Consider the following 14,544-nt stretch of genomic DNA (forward strand, 5'->3'; position numbering starts at 1 on the left):
CCCTGTCACCTATGCTGTCACCCTCTCCCTGTCATCACCCTCTCCCTGTCACCCAGTGCTGTCACCCAGTGCTGTCACCCTCTCCATCGTCACCCAGTACTGTCACCCTCTCCCTGTTGTAACCCAGTGCTGTTACCCTCTCCCAGTCATCACCAAGTGCTGTCACCCTCTCCCTGTCGTCACCAAGTGCTGTCTCCCTCTCCCTGTCATCACCAAGTGCTGTCACCCTCTCCCTGTCGTCACCAAGTGCTGTCACCCTCTCCCTGTCGTCACCAAGTGCTGTCTCCCTCTCCCTGTCATCACCCTCTCCCTGTCACCTATGCTGTCACCCTCTCCCTATCATCACCGTCTCCCTGGCACCCAGTGCTGTCACCCAGTGCTGTCACCCTCTCCATCGTCACCCAGTGCTGTCACCCTCTCCCTGTTGTAACCCAGTGCTGTTACCCTCTCCCTGTCGTCACCAAGTGCCGTCACCCTCTCCCTGTCGTCACCAAGTGCCGTCACCCTCTCCCTGTCGTCACCAAGTGCTGTCTCCCTCTCCCTGTCATCACCAAGTGCTGTCTCCCTCTCCCTGTCGTCACCAAGTGCTGTCACCCTCTCCCTGTCGTCACCAAGTGCTGTCACCCTCTCCCTGTCGTCACCAAGTGCTGTCTCCCTCTCCCTGTTGTCACCAAGTGCTGTCACCCTCTCCCTGTCGTCACCAAATGCTGTCTTCCTCTCCCTGTCGTCACCAAGTGCTGTCACCCTCTCCCTGTCGTCACCAAGTGCTGTCTCCCTCTCCCTGTCATCACCAAGTGCTGTCTCCCTCTCCCTGTCTGTCGTCACCAAGTGCTGTCTCCCTCTCCCTGTCGTCACCAAGTGCTGTCACCCTCTCCCTGTCGTCACCAAGTGCTGTCTCCCTCTCCCTGTCATCACCCAGTGCTGACATCCTCTCCCCGTCACCCAGTGCTGTCATCCTCTCCCCATCACCCAGTGCTGTCATCCTCTCACTGTCACCAAGTGCTGTCACCCTCTCCCTGAATATGTATCTTTGGGTATAATTGTAGCTTAGCACCCAGGGTGGTCCTGCTGTATAAGAACTTCATGTGGGGCCTATGTGGGTTTTTTTTGTGAGTTTTTTTTTGAAAAGCATAAAAGCTAAATTATTTTCACGTAGGGGCTAATGTGTTTTTATTATGCATAGCCTACGGGGGTTATTCAATTAGACTCAGGTTTTCCCTCGTGACTAATTACCGTCAAAAATCCTCGCTGCACGGAGAAAGGCTGTACAATTAAATATCCTTTTTCTGGCGCCAAAAAATTGGGATTATTTCACTAAGGGGCGCCAAAATCTATATCCTCTTTCCAAAGGAATTAGGTTCGGGTCAGCCCTGTTTAACACTATATCATTACTTGTAATGAAGATGGTATCAAAAGGGACAATCACATTAGAAACTACAAGTAAATAAATAAACAAGAATTTATATATATATAGCCATATTTGGGGACAGCAAAGCTAAATTTTGAGTAAGCTGTGAAAACATTGCTTGTTTGCTATTATAAAATGACACTTGAATGGGAGTGTGGGTGCCCCCCCCCCCCCACTATGTTAACACCCACACACACACAGAAACACACACACTCATATCACAGAGCTTCAGATTTATCTCAGAAAACAACGGCTGCTTGGAGCAGCCCCTAGTCCTCCAGCGAGGGGGGTGGTGGGTAGGTGGCTTCTCACCCTACCCGGGAAAGCAGATTTAGGTTTCACTAAAAAAAAAATATATAAATATAGTTTATAAAATCACTGACATCACAATGACACAATATTATCCAATCAAAATCACCTAGTACGACCCAAAATCTTCATTACACACTTTCTGTTTATATGTCACTTTAACCTATTGGCTGCCAAAATAAATATTTATTGTTTTACACAGACTATGACAATAATTGTGTTCAAATTTGAACATATTCAAAGAACTGACTGGTGACTGATACTGGATATAAGCATCGTTATCACAGCTAAGCAGCAGCTAATGATAGCCGTGCATCAGCTTCATTGTACTGCTGTATAATCTGTCTTTTATTCCATTCCCTAGTCACAGCAACTGATGCCCCTTATCTGTGCAACACGAGCCTCAATTCCCCCCAGCGCCTTCCGCAAACAAAGCCAGAGATGCCGGCCCCTTGTCCCTGGAGAACCATCATTTTGTGAAATGTGTAATAAGTGCGTAAAGGAGAGAGACAAAAGAATTTCTAAATGATAACAAAAACTAGAAAACAAAGAAAATCTATAATTTCATTGATATTGCAAGAAACGATAAGGTGCCACTAAAATGCCAACATGTAAATTATGCCTTACAGTAGAAAAGTTTTTGATTGTTCCTATGGGCATCTAGAGTAGTTATGACTATAAGAAGGAATGTATTGTAGGTAATTTATATAGTGCAAAATGGCTGCTCTGTATTATTATTATTATTAGCATTTATTTATATGGCGTCACAAGTGTTCCGCAGCGCCTTACAAAGTACATAAACCAAGTGTAGACAAGCGACTTACAGAACAATACATTACAGGACCAGGACATGGATAATACATATTGCTACATTAGCGACCATAACACCCAGATAAGCAACAGAGCATAAGCAGCCAAGTGTTAGGTGCCCTAGTGGTGAGGAAGAAGTAGATGAAACTAAAGTAGGGAGAAACACAAGAGGGTAGAGGGCCCTGCTCATAAGAGCTTACATTCTCTGTAGCAGAAAAGCAGCTTTAGATCCACTGTGCACAACAATCTGTGCAAACTCGTTAGATTTCTGCAAGGGTTCATGAGTTTGTGGAACAAGATTTGTACAGGAGCAGCAATTTGCACAGCAAAGGGGAAGAATTCAACAGAGAAATGCGTTCCCATTAAAACTTATGTGGACTGGGACAACTTGTTTTATGGAGCAATTGTCATAGTTTAAGTAGTCTGATCCGAGTCAGGACCCATAGACTGTGCTGATGAGTTATACAGTAGTGGAGGTTGGATTAGATGTCTACTCATGGGTAAGACCCATATAATACTGTATATGACCTAGTGTTCTCTAAGAGGTCAGCGTTCACTGGATGGCTCCCAAGGATACCACCAGGGATGTATTTAACCCTGTGTCAGGCGCACCTCTGGGACTCCCAGGTTCGGGCGCAGTGCGCCTGACAGGCACCTGTTATAAAATTGTCATTAGCACCTAATTAGCTCAATTCTAACATTCTTAAAGTGATCAGAGACCTTCATTAGGCTGTACAAAGGGAGAATATATGGAAATCTGATTCACAAAACCACATTTATTAACCTTAAAACAAAAAATACTAAATTTTAAGAGGCGCAGTGTACCTAAGAGGCCACCCTGGACAAACCTACATATTTCCACAAAATACCCACAACCTTTGTTATTTTCATTCATAAAATGAGCAAAATACACGAAATTGTAAGAAAATAAAAAGAAATACGTACCTTTAAAAGTCGGGACGAGTTTGGGCGCAATGAGCCTGAGAGGCCAGGAAGGTCACTACTGCACTCCACGCAGGCGGCGGGAAAACTGACTAGGGGGTTTCAAACAGCACCTAGAGGTAGGAAGGTACTAGGAGGGGCATGCCATGCACTCTGCTGCCTATAAATGCACTTTCTCGGAGCATCACATGACGCTCGGTAGCCCTGTTTTGGCACTGCACCCCACTGTAGCCTGCCATGTCTTACAACAAATATTAACACCAAAAGATACTATTTTTCTTGCCAAAATTGAGAACCCATAGATTTAGATCATGATATAAAGGGATAGTACCCATTTAAGCCCAATTTACTATACTTAGTACTAATAAACTTCCCTGACCCAATGCAAATAGGTTTCCAAACAGTCTGACCCCATTTAATTGAAGGCTGTTGGTGTACTTTCTGTTGTGTTTTAATTAACTCACTGTTTCGCTGGTCCAAGCAAGCTGCAAGCAGGAATTGGGACTTTGGAGGTTGTTTCTGATCTTTTCACTTCAATGACAAATAGATATTTTAATGCTTAGATTTTTGTTTGGAACAGTTCATATTTTAAATAAATTTGATCTACTGAATAATAATTCTGACCCTCTGACTTTCTGACATCTTACAGATGTCAATGATAATTAATGACACTTACTTAAAACTTGCAAAAAAATTAGACCTGCTTCAGGCTAGCAAGTATAACCTGAGCGGGTTTGAGTTACACAGAGGCTTGCACAGATCAGTGAGATCGTTAGACCCCTGCTAAAAAGAGTCCGGTGCTGGTTGTGGATAATACTGGGGACCCAAACTCATTTTGTCTCCCGTATTTCCACAAACAGCACTGTCTCACTGAGCCTGGTGTTGGTTGATGAAAATATTGGAGACCCCTACGTCTTTTGTCCCCTGTATTTTCACAAACAGGACTGGCTCAGAAAAGCCTGGTGCACGGATCTCACTGATCTGTACATGCCTCTGTATAACTCGCACTGTGTAATGAAAGTCGCATTACATGGTGCGAGTTTACCCACAGTTTTAATTTGCATGCACTCACAAGTGATTCAAAATGGGACCCAATTACTCGCACCCTATAACATTTTCGAGTTGCGGGACAAGCTTGCACGAAAAACTCGCACCCTATTACACTTGGCCCCAATAATTCGAAAACATAATCCAATAAAATAAAATCCCAGAAAAAGTCCAATTAACAGTCCAATAAATAAGTCCAACAAGGGGTACAGGTAAAAGAGCTTTTTTTAAAGACATTTAAATATAGTTTTTTTATATTCTGTGTACTTGTTTTTTATCACTTTGGTATGCAAAAACTTGTCACTTTTACTTCTGAATTATCACACATCAAAACTACACAATTAGGCGTCTGTCTTTTTATACCACACGTGCCATACACAAACACACGCACACACAGGACCATCGAGAGCTGACCAGGGCTTGGGTACAGGGGAGCATGGCCAAATTCTGGAGGCACAAGTCCCCTTGTAATCCCCCTCTCAGTACCTCTGCACATACATACACACGCTTACGTATATATAAAGTGTCTCATTTTTATAATAAAATATTGTATTACCGTGGGATTCCTTCCATCATATTTCTGCTTCAATCTTAAACAATTAACTGTACTTAAGTGAATGTAACACCTGTATTGAATAGGAATTGAATAGACATTTTTGGCCCAACCTGTACTTTGTATAATGAAGTTATATAATTTATTTCTACTCCATTACATCTTCCTGCTCTCATTTGTCATTTTACATTTTCCCTCACAGACAAACTCTTGCACTACCCATTCTACTTCTCTTGGCTGCACTCTTTGGGGCATATTTTTTAAGACTAAAAATGTGGCAAATCTTCAGAAAATGGCATTGAATTGTTGAATTACAGCAGCAGATTTTATCAATCACAAATGCAATCCCATAGGTTCCATGTGGACTACTTAAAGGTTCCATTTACCAAGCTCCGAAAAGTTTGCTTTTTGAGCTTAGCCCCAAAAGCTAAAGCCAACTTTAGATAGTATTGGCCCTCTGTAGCCTATGGGCTACTTTGAACTATTTTTTTTGAAGCTGTATCCAAACAATCCCTCTCTGGTAATCACCGCTCTCAGTGGGCCGCACATTCACAGTGGCTGATCCAGGTCCAAACCTAGAAGTAAAGTGATCACTTAACATTTTAGCCTTCATCAGCATGGACTGTCCCATGTCTCTGCATGGCAACCTTGACTAATATCACCACCTGAACATTTTTTTATTAATGTGATATGTGGCGATAAAAATGTAAGTAATTGAGCCAAAACTATGAATATTGTTCATTCGGCCCCTGTATGTAATACAAAAATGTTCATAATCTTACTCAAAGCCAGTTACTGGTCAAATTTACCCTAACCTAGGTATAGGGAAAGTGCTTGTTTGTATGAGCCTTAAGAATTTAAAATTCCAATGTTTTTTGAAGTTAGGAGAACACTGCTGGGCAGTATCCATGTTGGATTCTTTAGGGAAGCTTCAATTCATAACCAAGATGGCCATTTTCTGTTCTTCTGTGCTGTTCTCTTCACTGACTCCAGGGGATCTGCTGGTGTTTACCCAGAGGCGGATTTACCACTAGGCAATCCAGGCACACGCTTAGGCCCTGGCGGTGCCTGACAGTGCTATTACTGTTTGCAACAAGGGTGGGGCTATGGGAGATGAGGTGCCATTACTGTTTGCAGCAAGGGGGACCTAGGGGAGGTGAGATGCCAGTGCTATTACTGTTTGCAGCAAGGGGGGCAGGGCCAGCTCCAGGCACGATCCGTTCATTCTGCCACACAGGGAGTCGGAGTCCAGCTGTAGAAGATCTCCATCCTCCACCCACCTGTTGCTGTTATTATTTTAAGCTCGAGGGGAGGGTGCAGTGAGGGAAGTGGACTGGGAGGAACACGGGATGGATCTGGGTGCCGAGACACCTAGCACTGGTGTTCCAAGTTTTAATAATATATTTTATTTAATTTATTTGCACTGTGGTTTTATGTTCCTTTTTAATGTTTGTGATGTCAGTAATGTTTAAAGTTATAATAATTTGAATATACGGAGGAAAAATGACAAACAAGGTAAGGGAATAAATCAGGAATGAATATAGTGTTATGGATTGTTTGAGGAAGGGGGGCCCCAAATCGGTATCTTGCTTAGGGCGCAAGAGGTCTAAATCCACCTCTGTGTGTACCATTACTTTGCCATACCAATGGTACACACATAATCCAACAATGCTATGCTTGGTAAAGCCACTACAGCTGACAGCACATTCTAAAGTTTTACTTTTCACCATTTTGGGGATCATTTCTATAACATGTTGCCGACTTTCTGGCTGCCCCTTCTGGGAGGGAGCAGCCAGATTGTGCGTGGCCAGTACAAGGGGGCATGGTCAGACAGATGATGGTAATTTGGGGGTGGAGGCAGGGCCACGCATTCGCATCATTTTGGACCCACCCCCCGCTACACTATGCTGATATTACAGGCATTGTGAACCAGGGGGTGGGTCCAAAATAACGTGATTCAGCACGAATTGCGTTACCGCCCCCCCCATTCCCCCCCGGGAGCGGCACCCGAATTGGGAGAGTAGACAAGTATGTTCTATATTAATTTGATATCTCTTACAAGTTAAAGTATCCAATGCTGTATTCATATTGTTGGCCAACATAGTAAAATATTATTATTTGTTTGATTAAAGGGCATGCACTATATTGAAACAGATTTATTTAAATCATTTTTAAAGACATTATGCCAGTGCTGTGAAACCACATAGAGTAGAACCTGCATTTCTGTAATCCAGAAAAAGACTGTATGTATTATTGTAAATTAGATAATAATTTCAACCTTAAAACCTGCCCTTTCAAGTTTTCACGATTTAATGCATTACATCTGCCTGTATTATGTTAGTTTAAGCATAAACTGCAATACAATTATTCACATTATGCTTGTTTCAGAAAAGGCCTTAAAACCCTTTTTGCACAAGTCATGCCATGAATATATACCTACAGCTTCTTCGCAGTTTGAAAATACAGATTAAATTAAGCTTCCGCTAGTGTATAAACATTCAGATCTCCTCTTTGAGAGCTATCATAGAGAAGACTGTAATTGACATCTAAGCCCACTACTGCTATGCAGCCCATATACCATAAATTAGTTCAGACTGTTTGCTGTATAGTGAATAATTATAATAATATCTCTTGCCTCTTGCCACTCTATATTATGCTTCAGTACAACATGTTTCCCTGTGTTGTCTTGTGCCACTACACTGCATGTATTATTTATTAGCAGTTATTTATATAGCAGTGCTTTACAGAGTACAAAGCAAGAGTGTTAGCCAAACAAAGCCAAGGGTCAAAAGGTCCTGGAAATCCAATCAGCAAACTCATGAACAGCTACAACAAAGAGCAAACTCAATAATCCAGCAAAGTGTATGTTGTCTTCTTTCCTTAAATATCCATAGCCTGCAAGGGGTTGGCTGTGGTCAGGAAAACGGCAAAGTGAAAGTACATCCAGGAGATGCAAGATTAGCAGACAGGATATACTGCGGCTCAATTGGCAGGAATGACGGTTTTAAATGTACAAAGTCCTTGGAACAAATCCCATAGAGTGCATCAGCTCTTTTTCTTGCATGACACTCTATTTATATCTTCTTCCCATTCCACCTGTGCATTGCTGTCATCTACCCCCCCCCCCCTTCCTCTGCTCATCCTCAGACACCCCTCTCACACACTGGGTGACTTGAACATCCCCATTGAGAAATCCTCCAACTCTACAACCTCTACATTTATCTCCCTCACATCTTCCTTTGCCTTGCTACAATGGTCACTCTCTTAATATCAGAGTCTTAGTTATTGTTCAACCTTATTGTCTCCCACTCCTGCAACAATTCTGACTTCTGTTAGTGTCCTAACCTGCTAGCCGATCACCACCACCTCTCTTTGCCCCCCTTACCCTCTCCTGTTCCCAAATACTCTCTCAAATCCTAGACCCCTCCACTTATTATATCTTGCTCAAAACCCTCCTCCCTTCTGTTACTGCATTCTAATCACAATCCCTAATACTCCAAACTGACCTAGAACTTCAAAAATGCTCCCCAACTACAGAACATCTCTGGAAGAAGTCTTGCTATCTCACTGACTTACTTCACATTATATTCATTCTCTCTTACTATAATTATGTCCTCTTATTACATGAACTATCCCTCTTCACGGATATCATCTATTCCTAATCCTTCAACACCTAGGAGCTTTTTGCCAACTTCAACTCTTTTCTATCAGACAGAAAATATCTTCCCATTAAACCCATCTCCCTCCTTATCTATCCCTCCTTGTAATCCCTCATTCCCACCATCAGGAAAGCAATTCAAACTTTTCTCCCATCAACTTGCCCTGAGGACTCCATCCCCTCCAATCCCCCTCCACTCCCTGTGCCTCCACCAAACTAACCTCTTTAACCTTTTCCTCTCTACCGGCAAAATCCTCTGCTTTTTCAAACATACCCTCTCCTCCCATGTCTTTACACTCAAGGGAAACTGCAATATTGTCAACCCTAAAGGTCCTGCAGATGTGAAGCTGTAGTGTAAGATTTAAATGCTGGCAAAAGAAATGTAACACTTGAAGCATCCTAATTGGCAAATAAGTTAAGAATTAAATAAGGTCAAAGGGATGTATTCTGTTACCGTACTTCTATGTAGGATAGGCTGCCTAATGAGATAATAATATGAAGTTGATGCCCTATAGTGTGGTCTAAATTAACTTGGGGCACTGTAATGTGGAAAAATCTGAACTTGGGTCATTGTAATGTGGCACAATATGAATTGGGGGCACTATAGTGTGACACAATATGAATTGGGGGCACTGTAGTGTGACATAATATTAACTGAAGGCACTATAATGTGGCATAAAATAAACTGGAGGGCACTGTAATGTGGCATAATATAAGCTGGGAGCACTGTAATGAGCATTATATGAATTGGAGACAATGTAATGTTGCACAGTATGAACTGGTTCACTATAGTATGGCATAATATGAACTGGAGACACTACAATGTGGTATAATATAAACTGGGGGCACTATAAAGTGGCATAATATGAACTGGGGCAGTATAATGTGGTATAATATAGACTGGAGGCAGTACAATGTGATATAATATGAACCTGGGGCTAGTGCTATTTGGAGGTTTCTGGGGTACCTCCTAGGCGAGTTGGCTCTCAACTTAAATATATTTATGTATGTGCTATTTTCATCTTGCACAACACTATGCAATTCTGACCCAGAGTGGGTGTTATTATTATGTAGCGCTAGAGAAGCCGGTATAGAGGAGCCTTGTCGTGGCCCGGGGCTTAACCATATATTTGCAAACATATGCAACAAAGACCTCTGGATTTCTATTATCATGTAGTATTGTTCTGGTTTATTTGCAGTGTGCTGGAGGGAAACATGTTTCTTTCTTTTTTTCTGTAGTGCAGAATAAACCCCTCCTTTTACAAGCACCTGTGCAAAACCACTAAGCCGATATGAACATCCACTATTTTGTATTGCTGTTCTGAGAGACATGGATGGGCCCAGCATTGGGAGGAATGAAACAAGATAGAAGAGCAAGTGTGATGCGCACAAAGTGAGCAGCAAGTCAGTGTTCTCTATAAAAGGTGGTTCCCACACCTTCACCGTCAACAAAGTACAATACGGTATAACATTATATAGTGATCATATAACCTGCGCTCCTATAAGACCAGATGGTGATAGATAATCTGGGACTGCAGATCGAGATGAACTCTGGATTTGTAAGCTCTCAAGACCAATCACAGTGTACCCAGAAAAGAAATATGATATGCATATGGTGAAGTACAGTTTAATAAAATGTAAACATAAAAACAAGTAAATAAACAATCACACAGGGAACCCCAAGGAGGCAACAAAGGTAACGTTTACCAGATCCGTGCTTGAAAGGAGCATGTGGTGTAAAACATCAATAGAAGTCCCGGTCACTTCAGTGATACAGCTCCCCAGCCTGGGTCCGTGTCAATCGTGATCCCCGTCAGCCGCCAAGGTTCCCGTTCTACCGACGCGTTTCGACCCCCGTTCTGGGGTCTTTTTCAAGGTAAGTACGAAATGGTGAGTGTATGTTTCTGATTTCCTATCCCTTAAAAAAAACCCTGTCCAATCGGATTGGCGCCGGCACAGCTGATCTCTATACAGAAATCAACTACATTGTCCATGATCTTTTGCTGCGCCAGCGCCATCCACATGACTGTCCCGCGTCACTTCCGGTGTTGCCTTGGCAACCCGATATTCTCCGCAGCAGATTATATCACATAGTCTCCTGGAGAGTGGCCTCCCGATACATCACATCCGGGATATTCTTATAACCAATGGCACAATCCTCATTTGTTGTCATGGAGATAGTAACAATAAGTTCCTCACTTCATATTAGCTCCGTCATTGTTATGATTAAAATTGAGTGCCAGACATTCCGAATCATGGACAGATAAAAAGATAAAAAATCACAATTAATACTCATTATTTTATAAGTGCATATAACATTATAATTTCTATTATCATGTAGTATTGTTCTGGTTTATTTGCAGTGTGCTGGAGGGAAACATTTTTCTTTCTTTTTTTCTGTAGTGCAGAATAAACCCCTCCTTTTACAAGCACCTGTGCAAAACCACTAAGCCGATATGAACATCCACTATTTTGTATTGCTGTTCTGAGAGACATGGATGGGCCCAGCATTGGGAGGGTTTGCTGGTTCCTGTAGTGCTATTTGGAGGTTTCTGGGGTACCTCCTAGGTGAGTTGGCTCTCAAATTACAGTAAATATATTTATGTATGTGCTGTTATCATGTGGCACAACAGTATGCAATTACTGTATATGACCCAGAGTGGGTGCTATTATTATGTAGCATTTGCTGGTATAGAGGAGCCTTGACGTGGCCTGAGGCTTATTTGCAAATATATACAACAAAGACCTCTGGATTTCTATTATCATGTAGTATTCACGCCTTTCTTCTGGTTTAGTTGCTATGTGCTGGAGGGAAGCTTTTTTTCTGTAGTGCAGAGTTAACCCCTCCCTTTACAAGCACCTGTGCAAAACCATTAAGTTGATATGAGCAACCACTATTTTGTAGTGATATAATATGAACCTGTGGCATAATATGTACTGGCAACACTGTGGCTTAATGTAAACTGAGGCTCTGTGTGGTATTATGTGGACTGATAGCACTACAATGTGGTATATTGTGAAGTGGAGCAAACATTGTGGCATACTATGAACTGGGGGCACTCTGTGGTATAATGTGAAGTAGGGAACTATTATGGTGTATAAAATTAACTAGAGCATTACTACAGGGCATAAAAAGAACTAGCACACTACTATGGGGCATACAATTAACTAGCCCACTACTATGGGCAACCAATGCAGAAAGGCATGTTTCTCTAGGAACATTGAGATGGGGCATTGTTCAAAATGTTGCTGTCTTACAAAAAAATTGAAAGGAGCGCTTGTTTGTAAAGAAAAACAATGTATAATAAATCAAACAATATTTATTGTCAATGGAGTGCAAATAACACTGAAATATATAAAATAAGCAAATGGCTCTGTGCATGAATACCAGAACATTCTTTCCTGTGCACTAGGATGTCCAGTATATTAATATAATATAATGTCCATTTCATATAGAATTGACGATCCAAATGGATAATAAAAGTCCTGCTACTTTCAAGGGAAAAGAAACAATATGTACTCTTAGGGTTAAAAATTCAATTGGCGACTTCCGGTTCCGGTATGACAGCAGCTCTGTAGCTGATCTCCGCTGATAGCCCGGCTTATTCTTTCTCTCGGCTGCGCCCCCAGCCTCCATACCAACTCGGCAATTGATCATTGCCTCTTGTGACAGGCATGGATAAGTACCTGGCACAGCAGCAGCTTCTGAAGCAACCCCCGGCGCCGCTACACCAGAGACAGGAGAAGCGTCGCACCGATCCCAACATGGCGCCGGACGCTGAGACAACGGCTGTGTCTCCAGCAGCTAAGAAGTCGGCAGCTTCTCTGGTGGATCACGTTGACACCCCACAGGTACAAAGGGCTTTGGATTCCCCCATTACATATGGTGACCTCGTGGAGGCCATTAAAACAGCTATGGCCCCGCTCTTACATCAAGCAGTGACTGACATCACAGCCCATCTTCAGCATCTCTCTGTTAAAGTAACGGAGGCTGAGGAAAAAATTGAGGCAAATTCCCATGATATTTCTCTCCTTAAACACTCTGTCCATAAACAACAAAAGGAAAACTTCCAGTTATGGAACAAAATTGAAGACCTAGAAAACAGGTCCCGCCGCAATAAAATAAGGGTGGTCGGCATTCCGGAATCTGTTAAAAACTCTTCCCTTGCACACTTTGTATGCAATACTCTGCCTGCATTGCTGGAAATAGAAAGAGAATGCGCAGATCTGGTCATAGAGAGAGTGCATAGGGTGGGACAGGCACCTTCTAATCCATCCTCTCGTCCAAGGGTCACTTTGTTTAAATGCTTAAACTATGTACACAAATCTATCATTTGGTCAGCCTCTCGCAAGAAGATTCCTCTCATTTGGGAAGGACATCGCATTTATACTTTTCAAGACTTTTCAGCTGAACTATCTAAAGCCCGGAAGGCATTTGCTCCAGCGTGCAAAGTGCTATCTCAGAACAAATTCAAGTTCGCCCTTATATACCCAGCGAAACTGCGTATATTTGAAGATGGTGCATTTCAAGATTTCATTGATCCTGCTGCTGCAGATACCTACTTGAAAGAGAAATTTCATGAATTAAATCATGACATATCTGACCATCAGGATCAGACCACCTGAGAGTCTCCTCACGCCCTCATCCTGCACAACTATTCTGCAAAGCCTCCCCGTATAGGTCCTGCTGCTTAAGTTAGACCCATGGGGTTCTGTTTTGTATAATCCATCCAATGTTAATGTTACATGTTATAATCTCTCTTTTGATAAGAGAATGTAAAAATATTTTTTGTTTCTTTATATTTTATATTCTAATGTTAACACACTTGGAATTGCCAAGACTACCCTATACTTTGGTCATGATATATCATTTGACACTACCAATGGTATCTTTCAGTTAAATTTAACAATTTTGGCCGGAATGCAGTTGGTAGATCAGCTCATACCAATAGTTATGGTTTACCACATAGGTATTCAGTTGATTTACCTGAAGTCTATATTACTTCTATTTGTTGCGCCAATTCTCGGCGCTCTCTGCTCATGTCCCCCTCTTAGAATCTTGTCTTGTTTTGTCTCTTCCCCTTTGTTCTCTCCCAACCCTATTTTTTTTAATCTAGATTCAGTAATTGCAGGCTTTATATCTAACGGCTGTTTAACTTATGGATAGGGTTAAAATAGGCATGTTTAATGTCGGAGGTATTAATTCACCGGTCAACAAACAAGGTATAGATTTAGCCTTTTTACAAGAAACCCATGAGATTAAGAAATTACAAATGTTAAATTGGTCTCTGGTGGCGGCCGCGCCCTATAATTCTAAGTCCAGAGGTGTAGTGATTCTGGCAAGAAAACACATTCAAATAGAAATCCTATCCATTGATGCAGATCTAGGCGGCAGATATGTAATAGCTGGGGTGAAACTACAGACCACTAAATTTACTCTATGCAATGTATATGCCCCCAACATGTACCAAAGGTCCTTTTTTAGATCTCTGTTGGTCAAACTAATGCTCTTTGATCCTGCCTCCTTAATAGTCTGTGGAGACCTTAATCTCATTTCTTCTCAATATCTAGATAAATCACAAAATACATCGGGCCTATCCTCACTCCCAAAATTAGGAGTCCCTCTTTTCTCCAAGAAACTTCATATTTTAGACATATGGAGAACACTTAATCCAATTGGAAGAGAGTATACATGCCTCTCCGCGGCGCATCACACTCTATCTAGGATAGATTACACATTAATTTCAGAAGTTCTTTTCCCTAGAGTTCTCTCCTCTAATATAGAACCTGTATTCCTCTCAGACCATGCACTGGTCT

Source organism: Taudactylus pleione, unplaced genomic scaffold (assembly GCF_031769625.1).
Source record: "Taudactylus pleione unplaced genomic scaffold, aTauple2 ptg000372l, whole genome shotgun sequence".
NCBI lineage: Eukaryota > Metazoa > Chordata > Amphibia > Anura > Myobatrachidae > Taudactylus > Taudactylus pleione.